Genomic DNA, 12,087 nt, shown 5'->3' on the forward strand with positions numbered 1-12,087 from the left:
TCAGTGTGACAGATTGTGAAACACATACATGATGAGCACAACATACTGAAAATGTGATTTCTTTGTAGCTACATTTCTCTGTAGGATTCCCTTAAATATTAGTCCTCTGATACTGTACAAAATTCACGATCAGCTGAGTTGTAGGCTGGTTCTGATTAGGCATCACCAGTCAGTTACCACCTCTCTTTTCTCTGTCATTGTCCTGTGAACGCCAAAGTGCAACATCATTTTCTGATGAGCTCAGAGACTGCTGAAATCTAGGAAAATAAATTTTCATTTAAAAAGGCAGAAAAGAATGAGAATACACATAAAGCAGCTTTTAATCTGCTCTAGGTTGGAACGTATTATGAATTAAATAAAAATAAATACTAAAAAGGAGAAGAATCCATTAACATTTTTTGAGCTGACATTTTCACTGTTCCTGGCAGCAAAATAAGAGTCCTGATGTTAAAGAACACATGGTAAGATTCTCTCACATACTTTCAACAGGCCTCATGATATCACAGCTAAACTCAGAGGTAAATAGACTAACATAAAATCTCAAAATCTTGTTGACTTTTTATGACTCAGATCCCCTTCCAGAAACCCAACCCTTTTACCTACAAACTCCTGGCCCCTCAGAAGGGGCTAAAGACTCACAATGATTACAAAGATGCTGTGAGGCTATGCAGGGCAGAAATCAGGAGGTCTAATGCCCAGCTAGAAATTAATCCGGCTTCAGCAGTCAAGGACAAAAAGAAATGTTTCTATAAGTATGTCAACAGCAAAAGAAAGACCAGGGAGAGCCTCCATCCCCCTCTAGACACAGGAGGAAACATGGTAACAAGTGATGAGGAAAAGGCTGAGGTACTTAATGCCTTCTTTGCCTCAGTCTTTAGTAACAAAACTAGTTGTATTGAGGGAATCCAAGCTCATCAGCCAGAAGACAGAGAGTGGGAGAACGATCCCCCACAATCCAGGGGGAGATAGTCAGTGACCTACTGCATCACATAGACATACACAAATCTATGGGACTGGATGGGATACACCCAAGGGTGCTGAAGGAGCTGTCTGGGGTGCTCACCAAGCCGCTTTCCATCATTTACCAGCAGTTCTGGCTGACGGGGGAGGTCCCGACAGATTGGAAATCGTCCAATGTGACACCCATCTATAAGAAGGGTCGGAAGGATGATCCAGGAAATTACAGACCTGTCAGCTTGGCTTTGGTGCCTGGGAAGCTGATGGAGCCGATCATCCTGAGTACCATCATACAACACGTGAGGGACAACCAGAGGATCGGGCCCAGTCAGCATGGTTATATGAAAGGCAGGTCCTGCTTGACAAACCTCATCTCCTTCTACGACAGAGTGACCTGCTTATTGGATGAGGGAAAGGCTGTGGATGTTGTTTACCTTGACTTCAGTAAGGGCTTTGACACCGTTTCCCACAGCATGCTCCTGGCGAAACTGGCTGCTTGGAGATTGGATGGGCATACATTTCGCTGGGTAAAAAACTTGTTGGATGGCCGGGCCCAAAGAGTTGTGGTGAATGGAGTTAAATCCATTTAATGGCTGGTCAGGAGTGGTGTCCCCCCAGGGCTCAGTTTTGGGGCCACTCCTGTTTAACATCTTTATTGATGATCTAGACAAGGGGATCGAGTGCACCCTCAGTAAGTTTGCAGATGACACCAAGTTGGGTGGGAGTGTTGATCTGCTCGAGGGTAGGGAGGCTCTGCAGAGAGATCTGGACAGGCTGAAGCAATGGGCTAAGGCCAACTGTAGGAGTTTCAATAAAGCCAAATGCCGGGTGCTGCACTTGGACCACAACAACCCCCAGCAGCGCTACAGGCTTGGGGAGGAGTGGCTGGAGAGCTGTCAGTCAGAGAGGGACCTGGGGGTGTTGATTGACAGACAGCTGAACATGAGACAGTAGTGTGCCCAGGTGGCCAAGAAGGCCAATGATATCCTGGCTTGCATCAGAAATAGTGTGGCCAGCAGGGACAGGGAAGAGATCTTACTCCTACCCTTGGCACTGGTGAGGCTGCACCTCGATTACTGTGTTCAGTTTTGGGCCCCTCACTACAAAAAGGACATTGAATTACTCAAGCATGTCCAAAGGAGGTCAACGAAGCTGGTGAAGGGTCTGGAGGATAGGTCTTATGAGGAGCGGCTGAGGGAACTGGTGTTGTTTAGTCTAGAGAAAAAAAGGCTGAGGGAGACCTCATTACTCTCTACAACTACCTGAAAGGAGGTTGCAGAGAGCTGGGGATGAGTCTCTTTAACCAAGTAACAAGCAAGAGGACAAGAGGGAATGTTCTCAAGTTGCACCAGAGAAGGTTTAAACTGGATATTAGGAAGCATTTCTTTACAGAACGGGTTTTTAGATGTTGGAATGGGCTCTCCAGGGAAGTGGTGGAGTCCCCATCCCTGGAGGTGTTTAAGAGTCGGGTCGACATAGCGCTGAGGAATATGGTGTAATGGGGAACTGTCAGTGTTAGGTTAATGGTTGGACTGGATGATCTTCAAGGTCTTTTCCAACCTGTATGATTCTGTGATTCTGTGATTCTGTGATTCTGTTTTTTCATTCTGAAACGGCATCACAGTTAAATATTAAGTCTCAAAGTTCTTCACATTTATTTTTAAATATACCTATTTATCCTACCTTGTAAACATAAAATATAATCTGCATAAAACATAAAAAGAACTGGAATAAATGAAAATAAGTATTTGTATCAAATTTGTATTTCAGTCAGAAATACAAACTGTTCAGAAATAGTTTGAGCATCCTAAAATTACTCAAGAACTTATAGAGGGAGAAAACTAGACATAAACTTGGTCCATGTTTTCTTTAGGGTTTTTTGGTTTTGTTATTCAATTATATTTCTTTGTTCATTTATTTTAGAGTGTACTAAATAAATCACCCATTATATCTTCAGCCCCCATTTTAAGCCCCTCTGTATCACATCCTCACATCTTGCTCAACCCTATAAATGACCCGCAAATATTTTTTGCCTCTGTACTTCCAACCTAATATACTTACATATATTTTCTATTTGTCAGTCTATTCATAACAAGTAAAATCAGAAAGGTTATCCACTTCAGGAGCTTTCTCTCCACAGACAGGTCTATGAAGTCTCATAGTACCTAATTTACAAATTATTCCATTACACAAGTATATAAATTTGCTGAGGATAATGCTTTTAAAACCTTTCTGGAGCACCTGTGAAAGGTATAATGTACATCCAAACACTTATGTGTCATTATTTTTCTCTGAAAAATAATCCTATGCATAGAACAGAAAAAAGGAGGGAAAGATTCACTTTAACTGACAAATGCCCAGAACTAGCAGTCTGAATTGGTAGGAAAACTGAAATTTGGCAAAACTTACGTGGATGCTCTCAGCTTGTTTCATGGCCAAAGCACTGCTGATTGTCAGCAGAGCTCTATAGCCACCTCATGTGCATTGCACACCTTTTTCTGCATAAGTGTTATTCACTGAAGGATGGAAAACAAATTATCTGTTCTGTCCTTAAGATGTACTCAGATACTAAGTGTGGCATGGCCTGGACTTCAACTTGTCATTGGTTTTCCAGAGCTTCAGATGCTGGCTTTCCAAGAACTTAACTGCAAGGTTATTTTCTGTTTCATAGGTGGTTTAGCTTTTCTGAGTTGTGGTGGAATTAATGCTGATCACTGAAAGCAAAAGAGAGAGCCTAGAACTGTTTTTACAGGATGTGTCAGGGGACCTTTAGCTGTTAACACAGGAAGAGAAAACTGCTATTCAAAATAGCGTCATGGATTTTACTAGTCAAAAAATAACTTAAAATTACTGTTACTTAATATCTGGGTTAACTACTATTTCCGTGCTAAATTTTTTGCAATTTCACATGCAATGCATTGTAATAGACAAAAAAAAAATCACTCTTTTTAACCTTCAGTGACCTCTCAGACATAAAATCTGATGGGAAACAAAAGAGAAGGGAAGGGACGATACGTTTAATCCCATGATGATGTAAAAGTGACTTTGGAACAGTCATCTCTTTAAATGTTGTCATTCTAAGGAACAGGAACATCTGGGAGTAAATCATGAGATAATAATAAAAGAAATTAGGAATCTGAACAAAATGTTATAATGTAAGACATTACTGTCCTAAGGAAATTTAGAAAACAGTATATTTTATACCAGTTCAAAATAAGGAGCTGAATGATCTGATTGAGGATGCCAGACCTAATGACAAATGCAGTCCTCAAGAGGAAAGACAACCAGTTGAAAAGACTTTTAGTTAGGTAAATTTACAATATTAGAAGAAAATCCACAGAGTTCTTTTTATATCAAAATAGATATTCTTAGGGGACTGATATATGCAATTTCTCTTTAACATAAAAATAATATATAATGGCAAAAATTAAGGAATGAAAATATTTATACAGTCTTGAGAGATGCTGAGTTACTGAAACATAAAGGCTTTTATCCCATTAGTTTGAATCAAACCAGTATCACTGAAAGTTAATAAAGGAAAGAATGAAAAATCCGCTTTCTGTGTGTGACCTGCAGACCAGAGGCTGAGAAGAGTACCTATTACACAACAAGATTAAAACACTGCTGTTTAATAAAAAAATAACTCTTCCAAAATATTAACAAAACCCAAACAAAAAACAAACCCCAAAAAACGCAGAAACACCATCCTTTCAGTATAATTGTCCATGTCTGCTTCCATTTGTTGTGAAGCTCAAAGCCTAAATGTTTTGCTTTCAGAATTTACTGCCTAGTCATTTAGTAGCTTTTCCTGAGACCTCTCCTTAATACCACTGCTAGGGCCATAATGGACTTGAACTAAGTTCAGGGCTAGTTTAACAGAAAAAATAAGTTGCTGCTCAACTGAATCTGTATTAAAAGTAAAAAAGCAGATTTAGTGAATATATTTTTAACTGTGCTAAAAGCAGATCCTTATCTGCAGAGAAAAAAGTTCTTGTCACTGTATATATTTATATGCATAATTTATATATAAAATTATACCTCTATGAGATATTCAGAATTTGGGAAGATGTCAGTAAAAAATCTGTAGAAAATGGGGGTCTACCAAATGTCTTTTGAGAGGTGGGGTCCAACATATTATTTCAGTGTTTATTGATTTCTTTTCTGTCGTTAAAATAGGTTTCAAATAGTACTACTGCTGATGGAATTTTCTCTTTAATGACCACAAAGGGCCATCTTTGGTATTTAGTTATTTTAGGATGAAGACCAGTCTAATTCAGATCAGCAAGTGGTAATTATAACAGAATGTTTCTTCTGTATGAATATGTTTGTGTATATTCCTAGAGTAGGATCTACTGGATACTGATATATATTTCTATACAGTGTCTCTCCATAATAATTTTTCAGCTGTAACAGTACTACTTCATTTATGTAGGTTTTTCTGTTTATTTGTCCAGGTTAGTCCATTTAAGAAAGCTAGATGTTCTGTAGTTTTACTTTGTCTTAAAACTTCAGAGGCAACATCATAATTTATGTCAAAACATGTACAAAAAACATCTTGCCTGACAGTCATTGAAAGGTTTTCACAATACAAAACTGAGCACAAACTACAGTCCCAGAATGATATCTTTAATATCCTTACTGATGATCTAGATGAGGGGATCGAATGCACCGTAAGTTTAAACAGTAAGTTTGCAGACGACACCAAGTTGGGTGGGAGTGTTGATCTGCTCGAGGGTAGGGAGGCTCTGCAGAGAGACCTGGACAGGCTGGAGCGATGGGCTAAAGCCAACTGTAGGAATTTCAATAAGGCCAAATGCCGGGTGCTGCACTTGGGCCACAACAACCCCCAGCAGCGCTACAGGCTTGGGGAGGAGTGGCTGGAGAGCTGCCAGTCAGAGAGGGACCTGGGGGTGTTGATTGACAGCCGGCTGAACATGAGCCAGTGAAGTGCTAAGGCTTGGACAACAGGCCCAAGCCAGAGTTGACCTATAAATGAATCCTGTATATTTATCATTGTGCTAGTAGGTATTGTACTAAGTTATAACAACGCACTTATGCTGGTGTAAAAAGTGCTAAAGCATTGAAATACTGCAGCCTGAACAACAGGCCCCAAGCTGAAGCTGCTAACTTAGCATGTAGTCATTAATAAAATATGTAAACTCACTAGTGAAAGACAAAATATAATCAGTAGTGAGGAGAGAATGTATTCAACTTTCCTTTCGCAGCCTTGTTCAAGGCTGAGAACCCAAGTATTCGGCCTTGTTAGAAACTCCCTTGGTCCCCCCCGCCCGAGCCCTGGCCAAGCTTTGGGTGGAATCCAACAGGAGAATGAAACCAGAAATTTTCCACTCAAAACAAAGGTGCCAGGTATTCTGGCTTGTCGATCTCTGGTATATAAGGCTGGGCCCGTTTGCAGTGACTTTGGATGCCTCACCTATGGGTGGACGCACCACGTAGGATTTCCCACTTGCCAGGACTGGCTCTCCAAATCCTCGCTGTAACCGGGGCTCCCCAGCGTCTGCGGATCTGGATGATAATGATGATATATGCAAGTGGTGATATATTTCTCTTAATTACTATTCTCTCTCTCTCGTGTAGTAATGATTTGATGCATTACCCTGTATTTTCCTGTTTGATGCTTTAAGTGCACTATTCTGCTTCTTCTTACTGCATGTTTTCTGTATTACGCTGTTACATTACTTGGTTATCACCAGTAAAATACACCTACTCTTTTCACTCTGGTGTCCAAGTTTAATTGGTATCCTTCATCAGCAAAACAGCCAGCAGTGTGCCCAGGTGGCCAAGAAGGACAATGGCAATCTGGCTTGCATCAGAAATAGTGTGGCCAGCAGGGACAGGGAAGAGATCTTACTCCTACCCTTGGCACTGGTGAGGCTGCACCTCAATTACTGTGTTCAGTTTTGGGCCCCTCACTACAAAAAGGACATTGAATTACTCAAGCATGTCCAAAGGAGGTCAACGAAGCTGGTGAAGGGTCTGGAACACATGTCGTACGAGGAGCGGCTGAGGGAACTGGGGTTGTTTAGTCTAGAGAAGAGGAGGCTGAGGGAGACCTCATCGCCCTCTACAACTACCTGAAAGGAGGTTGCAGAGAGCTGGGGATGAGTCTCTTTAACGAAGTAACAAGCAAGAGGACAAGAGGGAATGGCCTCAAATTGCACCAAGGAAGGTTTAGACTAGATATTAGGAAGCATTTCTTTACAGAATGAGTAGTTAGGAGTTGGAATGGGCTCTCCAGGGAAGTGGTAGAGTCCCCATCCCTGGAGGTGTTTAAGAGTAAAGTTGACTTAGCGCTTAGGGACATGCTGTAGTTGGGAACTGTCAGTGTTAGGTCAATGGTTGGACTGGATGATCTTCAAGGTCTTTTCCAACCTAGACGATTCTGTGATTCTGTAAAATTTTAAGTATCATTTCACTTTTATCTATTACTTTTCTATATAATCAATGAATTATCCTATATTACACCTCCCACTAAAGCCAATTTCCCTAGCACGAGTAAATAAATCAAAACGTGTTCATTCAGAAAGTGAAATTTAAAAATAATGGAAATAATAGCCTTTGAAACACAGCTATAATTTTGATTAAAAAAAATTTTCAACAGTTTATGTCAGGTCTATGAGATCTAATGAACTTAAAAAATAACACTGCAGTTAAAATTTACACAGAATTAAAAAATATTCATAAGGAGTTGCAGGAATACAGTGGAAGATTGCCAAGGAGAATTGTAAACATACTCAAGTGACTTGCAGCTGGGGTGTTGAAAAACACATATATCATACTAATTGTCATTTAGCTTTTTGTGCTTGACTACATTTAGATAACATAGGCTTGTGATAGACTCAGAGGTACTTTATCGATCATCCTTGAGAGTCCTGCCCTGCTGTGGGAAAGATCAAAACACAGTGGAAAACTACACCTGCAAAAATCCCTGATATATACAGTCAAAGGCAGCAGGTTTGAGAACTTTTCTTTCTTCTTTTTCTGGCTAGCAAGGACCAAGCTCTACGGTGCTTGCATTCCCACTTGTGTGCCTCTGCCTGGGTGCTGCTGGGGAGATCATCTGACTCATGAGGTAACAAGAATAAATTTACTGTTTGCATTTCATCTGTGGTTTTGTGGTTGTTCCTGTGTCCTGCCTGTGTCGGCTCACATAGGACTCCATACTATAAAAAACTTATTGGTATCTTATGAATACCAATAAACATATTACCATATGTCTAAGGAAGTTAGACTGATTGAGTGGTTTCCAGTAGAAAGTGTGGCAATCTCCATTGTTTTAGTTATAACTGGGCCAACTCTAAGAATGTTCATATTAAAATATCATTTTGACCTGTTTGTCTATTATTTTTAGCTTGAGGACAAAAAAAGATAAAAACGTAAGCACAGTTTTTTTAAGAGTTCATGCAGTAATTTTATAGAGAGAAACAATATCTCTGGCCTTGGAATTATTTTCTAACCAGTTTTCAAGGAGCTGTGATCAGCAATGAATATTGCAACACTTCTTAGAAAAACTTGAACCGTTTTTTAAAATATCAAGGAAATAATGATCAATAGTACTGCCAGCTTTTCTTACACTATAATGCAGCTCTTCTATATATTTAATAAATATATCAGAAGTGTATATTGGTGTGAGATAGAGACAACCATCTATTTCTTCTAAGAGGTTAGTGGGGATATTCATGTGAAGGTAGGACACAATTCGTCTTGCTCACTCATATTTGAATAATGAGGATTATCCACCTTACATCTTATGTCTTCTTCTAAAGTACAATTGTTAAAGTGTGAAGAGGGTGATAAGGTTGGTTGAAACATAGATTTAATGAAGGGAATAAATGAAAGAACTAAGTTTCTTCAAATGAGAAAACAGGTGATGAGTGGAGGTGTGTATCGCAGAAAATTCATAGATAGCAATTGTTCAATACTTATTCCTATACTGGAAGAAACTAACAGAAAGTAATTTCAGAACATGTGAATGAAAATTACTTTTCATGCAGTACATAGCTGGGCTGTGGGACCATTGTTATGGGAAGCTGTGAACACTAAACATTGGCATATATTCAAAAGGGGACAGAAAAACATCACGATCATTCACATAGTTCAGGACATTCTTGAGGTGTAAATTGCTAAAGTTTAAGAGAATACAGTGGGGGAGCTATCTTTACTTGTCCTCTTTAAATTTTCCTTGATCTTTCCCTATTAGCTACTACTGAAGACAAGATACTGAGTGGATCCTTGGTCCATTGCCTTACCTTTCCTTAGCTCAATTAAAATCAATATAACTTTACTCCTTAGTTTGGATAAGTTTAGAATTTTTATTTAAATTCCAGGTACACCAACAAATATTTTTTAAAATACATCATGTTAGGGGTGAACTAAGAGTTAAGGCTGTGGAAGAAGAGGTATGAGGAAAGAACTACTCATGAAAATAGAGAACTGACCACTTGGTGTCAAATAAGAGAGAACAAATGTTTAGAGATAAAAGGAAAGTTAAATAAAATGTAATATTTCTTTATCAAAGGTAGATCAGGACAGGACAACCCGAATATTTTTATTAGATAACTACTTTTGCACAAAGAAGAAATATGGAGAATTTTAGAACTTACATGGAGTATTGTAGGTTGACGCTAGCTAACAACCCACACAGTCAGTCAGTCAGTCAGTCAGTCACTCACCCACTCACTCACTCACTTACTCACTCACTCACTCTCCCTCCTCCCTCAGTGGGAAGGGGGGGAGAATAGGAAGAAAAAAAGTGGAAAAAACCCTCATAATTTGAGATAAGACAGTTTAATAAGTGAAGGAAACAGGAGAAAAAGAAGTGGTACAAAGGCAATCACTCAAGACCTCCCACAAGAAGATCAATGCCCAGCCAGCCTCAGCAACGGCTACCTTGGAAGACAGCCCTGCCTCCTCCAGTTGTTGTTGCTGAGCATGGCATTATATGGCAATATCCCTTTAGTCAGTTCAGGTCAGCTGTTTTGGGTCAGCTCTCTTGGCTTTGCTGCCTCCCAATGTCTTGCCTACTCACTGTGCGGGGAGCAGAGAGAGAAACAGAGATAGACACGATCCTGTGCAAGCACTGCTCAGCTTTATATGAAACATTGGTGTATTACGAACACTTATTCACAAATCCAAATCACAACATCCTAGGGGCTGCTATGAAAAAAAGTTAGCTCCATCATAGCCAAACCCCAGACAGACCAACTATGATTCACAGGAAAATATTATTTAAACTAGAAATGCATAAGAAATAAAGTTGAAGAAAGACTTTTCTCTGAGGAGATGAAAAAGAATTACATTGAAGGTCAGTGTGATATTGAAAGGGCAGGCCTTCAGGGGTAAATATGGTGACTAATCTTGTTCAATAAGCTAGTAATGATCTTGAAACACTAATGAAGGTCTGGGAAACACCTCTGAAACAGAGAATATGCCTACAGGGAAGGGAAAGCAAAGCAAAGCAAGGCAAAGCATAGCAAGACCAAGGGATCCAAATTACATTGTAGATTCAGGGTAATAAAAATGGATGGAATGTGGGCTCTGTCCCATTAAAGGACTAAAATACCTCAGTCAATTTAATCTAGCAAAATGGATTTCTGTCCATAAATGAACAGCAATGTAAACACAAGGGAGAGCAAAATCCTCTTGTCTGATTTCCTATCCCTTGGTCATCTATGCTAAAAAATTATCACTGGAACATGTATAAAAGCTAATAACAGTCTATCCATAGCCTACATATCTCTTGGGTTCTGGAACGATCTTTCAGAAGGATGATTATGAGACGTGTAAAAAAATTTAACTACTTTTAAGAAGGGTTCTGTGAATTACAGCAATGACTACATAATGTGTTAGTTTCAACAGCTGGGGAATAATAAACAATTGGAAGGCTTCTTCCAGAGTCTATTACTGTTATTACAAATAAACATATGTTAGGTAACATGTGTTAACCAACATGTGTAAATTGTTGTATAAATCAAAAGGAATTACTTGCAGTGCCTTCATCAACAACATCAGTTGAAAAAGCCTTTTTTTTTTTTTTTTTTAAATGAAAAGAAGGCTACATCATTTTTCTTCCACAAATCTGGATTATTTTTTTCTCATCCAGGTTGAAACAGTGATTATTTCCTCCTGTATAAACCACAAACCACTAAGTATTAAGGTACAAGAAAGAGTGGTTATAACTTTAGATTACATTTCCTTCTCATTCCTCAGCAAAATATCACAATTTATTTAAAATTAGTTCTGTCAGGACTGCTGTTACTATTTGTGATTGGTAAAAGTTCATCAATGAAGTTTAAATAAATGTTTAAAGTTGTTTTTTAACATGATCCAGCACCTCAGGTGGTCTGCTTATTTGGTATTTCAGTGTCTGTCAAAGCCACAAAGGTATTAAGACTGAAATAAACCTTCAGTTCTGTTTACTACAGAGCACAGTAGCAGCAGCATAGAGATCTTATTTGACAAATGAACAGGTATTTTCTCTGAATTAAATCTATTCCAATATTTGTGTTTATTAAATTATAACATGTAACACTTCCAATCACTTACGTATTTCAAAATTGTTCATTTTTCCTAACCGAAAAAAAGTCTATGACCCAGTGCCTGAATGTATTTTGTACAATCTCATGCAAACTATAAGGAGAATTCTGCTATAACTGATGCTAGATCACTTCTTCATTGTAGCCAAATACCTTGAGTCTTTAGTGAAAAATTAGATGGACAATACTAGCAAATTTTCAGGTCTTGATTCCTTCAGTTCTGGAGTTGCTTTTTATGAGAAAGACTGTCCCCAGAAGAACTAATTTGTTGCTATTCTAGCTGAAATTGCACATGCAGCTATTGAGAAGGATCAAGCAACACCCAGGGAGCAATACATTTATCAAACAGTACTCAGTAATATAAAAAAATTAACCTTGTTCTGCATAAATCTCCTGTTACCATTCTTTCATTATTTACAATTACTCCTGCTTTAAATTCATATATTTGAACCACTTGTGTTGTTGAGAGTTGTGAAGACGAAACATAATTTCCAGGAAACTTATGATCAACATGGGGCTAATAATGAGAAAGCTAATGGATATTTTCTTTGCCTTTTTTGTTTAATATTTATAA

Source organism: Strix uralensis, chromosome 2 (assembly GCF_047716275.1).
Source record: "Strix uralensis isolate ZFMK-TIS-50842 chromosome 2, bStrUra1, whole genome shotgun sequence".
NCBI lineage: Eukaryota > Metazoa > Chordata > Aves > Strigiformes > Strigidae > Strix > Strix uralensis.